Source organism: Pristiophorus japonicus, unplaced genomic scaffold (assembly GCF_044704955.1).
Source record: "Pristiophorus japonicus isolate sPriJap1 unplaced genomic scaffold, sPriJap1.hap1 HAP1_SCAFFOLD_2436, whole genome shotgun sequence".
Classification (NCBI taxonomy): domain Eukaryota; kingdom Metazoa; phylum Chordata; class Chondrichthyes; family Pristiophoridae; genus Pristiophorus; species Pristiophorus japonicus.
In genome coordinates, this window is record NW_027252162.1 from 24,625 (window position 1) to 29,678 (window position 5,054).

The window sequence follows — 5,054 nt, forward strand, 5'->3', positions numbered from 1 at the left end:
GTAAGTGAACATTAAAGTTATTCAATCTACAGTCTACTGTGTACCTCTGGGACATACATGAGAGCCTATGGATACTTTATTCCAGAAAATGAGAACTATACAGATATTGTAAATCCTTTATTACAACAAAATGATTTTCTGACACACTTTGTAAGGTGGAACAGAAACTACTAAACATTGCATTAAATACTTAAAGTATGCTAATAGATCTGCCATAGCATTGCACACTGCAAATTGGAGGATATTGTCCTATCATTGGGCCCAAGTTTCCACATGATTTGTGCCTGATTTTTAGGAGCAACTGGTGGAGAACGGACTATCTTAGAAATTGCAATTCTCCACTTTTTTTTCTGCAGTTCGAGACAGATAGAACACTTTGGAACAGAATTTTTTTCTTCAAAAGGGGGTGTGTCCGGCCACTGACGCCTGATTTGAAACTTTCCACAGTGAAAACGTACTCCAAACTAACTTAGAATGGAGCAAGTGAAGATTTTTGTAGAACTGAAAAAACCTGTTCTACACATTAAAAAATTAGGTGCAGGTTACAAATTAGGCGTCCAGAACGAGGTGGGGAGGGAAGGGAAGTCATTAAATTCTATAATAAATCCTTATTTATACTTATACAAATATTATACAAATAAATCCAACCTGAATAAACATTTATAAGCAAAGAAAAGATTAAATAAACCATCTTCCTACCTGTGTGAAAGTGCTTCAGGCAGGCCTTTCGGGACCGAAGGCTGAACGGGCCGGCCCGAGACTTCGGGCAGGGCCCGTCCCCAGCACCAGATTTACAGGTAGGTGGCATTGGGTCGGGGGGAGGGAGGGGGAGGGAGAGAGAGGGGGGAGGGAGGGAGAGAGAGAGAGGGGGTGGGGGGGGAGGGAGGGAGAGAGAGGGGGTGGGGGGGAGGGAGGGAGGGAGAGAGAGGGGGTGGGGGGGGAGGGAGGGAGGGAGAGAGAGGGGGTGGGGGGGGAGGGAGGGAGAGAGAGGGGGTGGGGGGGGAGGGAGGGAGAGAGAGGGGGTGGGGGGGGAGGGAGGGAGAGAGAGGGGGTGGGGGGGGAGGGAGGGAGAGAGAGGGGGTGGGGGGGGAGGGAGGGAGAGAGAGGGGGTGGGGGGGGAGGGAGGGAGAGAGAGGGGGTGGGGGGGGAGGGAGGGAGAGAGAGGGGGTGGGGGGGGAGGGAGGGAGAGAGAGGGGGTGGGGGGGGAGGGAGGGAGAGAGAGGGGGTGGGGGGGGAGGGAGGGAGAGAGAGGGGGTGGGGGGGGAGGGAGGGAGAGAGAGGGGGTGGGGGGGGAGGGAGGGAGAGAGAGGGGGTGGGGGGGGAGGGAGGGAGAGAGAGGGGGTGGGGGGGGAGGGAGGGAGAGAGAGGGGGTGGGGGGGGAGGGAGGGAGAGAGAGAGGGGGTGGGGGGGAGGGAGGGAGAGAGAGAGGGGGTGGGGGGGAGGGAAGGAGAGAGAGGGGGTGGGGGGGAGGGAAGGAGAGAGAGGGGGTGGGGGGGAGGGAAGGAGAGAGAGGGGGTGGGGGAGGAGGGAGGGAGAGAGAGGGGGTGGGGGGGAGGGAGGGAGAGAAAGGGGGTGGGGAGGGAGAGGGAGAGAGAGAGAGGGAGAGAGAGAGGGGGAGGGAGGGAGAGAGAGAGGGGGGAGGGAGGGAGAGAGAGAGAGAGAGATTGGGGGAGGTCAGGTCGGATCCAGTCGGGGGGGGGGGGGGGGAGAGCAGGAGTCGGGGGGGGTGCGGAGCGGGAGTGCGGGTCGGGTCCAGTCGCGGGGGGGGGGAGGAGGGGTCGGAGCGGAGCGGGAGTCGGGTCGGGTCCTGTCGGGGGGGGGGGAGGGAGTCGGGTCGGGTCCAGTGGGGGGGGTCAGGTCGGGGGGCGGGAGCGCGGGTCGGGTCCAGTCGGGGGGGGGGCGGCGGAGCGGGAGTCGGGTCGGGTCCGGTCCGGGGGGTGGGGAGGGGGGAGCGGGGGTCGGGTCCGGTCCAGTCGGGGGGGGGGGGGGAGCGGGAATCGGGTCGGGGCGGGGGGGAGCGGGTGTCGGGTCCAGTCTTGGGGGGGGCATGGGGGCGGAAGCGGGTGTCTGGTATGGTCCGGGGGGGGTGGGGAGAGCGGGTGTCGGGTGTGGTCTGGGGGGGGGGGGGGGGAGTGGGAGTCGGGTCGGGTTGGGAGGAAGCAGGAGCTAGCCGTGGGAGGAGCCTTATTCACGCAGCCCCAGTGAGGCCATTCGGCCAGGGCTAGGGGCTGCGTGCTTCGGGCCCCTCCCACACCGTTACGGGCGCCTGGAGCTACTGCACTTGCGTGCCCACTGTAGCGCGCATGTGCAGAGGTCCCGGCACTGTTTTCAGCGCAGGGACCTGGCTCCGCCCCCCCACAGCTCGTGCTGCGCTGCGCCGAGGGCCAGAGGACCTGCAGGGAGGTGGAGAAAAACAGGCGTCCAGGTCGGGACTGCGCCGTTCTAGGCACGTGTGGAAACTTGGGTCCAATATGTCATTTTCATGCTGGCTTCTGTCTTCTCTTCTCCTGTTTCTCTCTCACTTTCTCTCTTTCTCATGCTCAGTTTCTTGGGTTTGAATTGGTGGGCAGCATGACAGAGGTTTGTGGTGGTGACCAACAGGCTTCAGGCAAGGGCTGTCATGGTAGGGATGCATTTTCCAATGGTGAGAACAGGATACCAGTTGAAGAGGGAGGACTCTGAGTAGAGGCAGTAGGAAGAAGTGAGAAAGGGTGGGGGCAGTAACGTATAGGTGTTCCGAGTAAGAGGGAGGAAGAAGGAAAGACTGAGGGGTGGGAAGGAAAGTATGCTTTGGGTAGGACAGAGAGAGAAGGCAAAATGTGGAAAGGAATGAGCATTTGGGATCGAAACTGTAGGAGTGAAAATGTCGGGGGATTCCAGGCAGACAGAATTTAGAGACTAAGACATTTGGGCCTGCATCTGTATTGTGACAACAAGTGTAGACAATTGATTTTTCAATAACTAATGTCTGCATATTATTTTAAAATTATAAAGGTTGACATAAGAGCATTAATAAAAAATTGTGATCAGAGGGAGTAGGTTTGTGGACAGGAAATATATGATCCACACAAGATTTTTAATAATCTATAGAATATTAGATTGGTTTAAATAATTAGCAATCAATGAAGTTTTGCAGTTACTAAGGTGAACATTCTTGCATTTAACCTGCCCTATGAAATGGCTTGCATATCTTTTATCAGACCATTCTTAAAAATAAAGTACCAATTGATTTTGTAGAATCATTGCAACTACAAATATTGCTCAACTAAAATGTTTACAATTAAACTGCACTTTTGAAATTTCTTTCAAAAGTCAAGACATTCAAGTTAGGTATATTAGTGAATGGAGTAACTGTGTTTCTCTGGTAGCAGACATTTCATTTCATTGTTATTTGTTTAATGAGCAAGTAGTTAGATTCATGCACATTGAATTGTGGGATAAGCAGTCTTATGGTTGGTTTAGCAGTGACCCTTTTCATATGATCTCTTACCAGCCCAGTAATACATATTGTATATCTGGAAGACAATTCAGAAACAACGGATATGCTTCTTGGGGAGGGAGTTGTGATGATTTGTATGCAGCCACATGCTGAGCTGTGGATTCCACAGCAAGTTGCAGGAGATCAAGTTCGATTGAGAGAATTCACAAAACTAGCATGAGTGCTATTCACTCAGCTTCCTGACATGGTCGGACTTGGTATCTCCAGTTCTGGAAAGTATTGGAAAAAAAACCCCACAAAAATAAATGGACAGCAACAAGCAAAAAGACATTAATAGTTATTACAGGTACAACGTCTGAAATCCGGAATCCTCGGGACCGAGTCCGTGTTAGATTTCGGGTTTTGCCAGATTTCAGACAAGAAAATCAAGAGTCTGAAATCCAGAATCCTCGGGACCGAATCCGTGTTAGATTTCGGGTTTTGCCGAATTTCGGACCTTGCGGCGGACCGAATCCTTGCCAGATTTCGGGTTTTGCCAGATGTTGGACCTCGCCGCTCCTTGCCGAAATGTCCGGTTTTCGGAAAATTCCGGTTTTCGGAAGTCCAGATTCGGGATGTTGCACCTGTATATATAACTAGCTTTAGAACCGTGCTACTAATGAAAGTTCCTCCGAGTGGGGAAAATCTAAACTGAAAATACCATTTTTAAAATAAATGTTCTACTGGTGCTGAAATAACTAAAAATACAATTAAAGACAGGTGAAACAGAAGTAAAGTGTGCAGCAGATTGGTGACTTTGATGCAGGGGGATATATTTGTTCAAATGCTGCCTTGCATTGGTTGAAGTTTTGACAGGAAAGAACGGCAAGTTTTTTGATCCTCTTCCTCTGGGGGTCAGTATAAGCTTTTCTAATTGTAAAGGTTACTGTCCTTCAAATGCACACTGGCAATGGTTCAAACGAACAGCCATTCTACTTTTAATACAAATTGCTGTATTGATGTAGGGCTCAATTTGCCCCAAAGCATTTTTTTGGCGTACCTGAAGAGTTACGCCTGATTTTTTGGGGGCCCAAGTATGGCAAAAAAAAAATTTCTAAGTTTCCCCGTTGGATTTCTTCATTTTGGCGTGGCCTAACCCGACCTTTGGTTTTGGGGGTGGAGCCTTGATCTGTGCCAAAAGGATTGGGCTCGCTCGCTCTCGCTCTCTCTCTCTCTCTCTCTCTCTCGCTCTCACTCTCGCTCTCTCTCGCTTTTCCTTCCCCCCCCCATCCCCCCGGCCCTCCCCGGACTGAGAATGCTTCGGGCAAGGTTGGAGGTAAGTTGCTGCTATGTGTTCTTTCAATGTGTCCGGGCATCTGCTGCGCCGATTTCCTTACCTGTGCCGATTTCCTTCACTCTAGGAACGGTTTTTCTGGACAGGCCATACACTGGCCTAATCAGAACTGGAGTAACTCTCAGCTGGCCAAACTTCCCTAAATGGCGAAGGTGGCTGGTTACACCCCCTTTGGCTGAAAAAAAACTGACTTTAAAAAATCGTAACTAACTGAGTTACACTGCTGCAAATTGATTGGGGAAACTGTGATTTTTCAACTTAGGCCAAAAAGAGCAGCCTGCT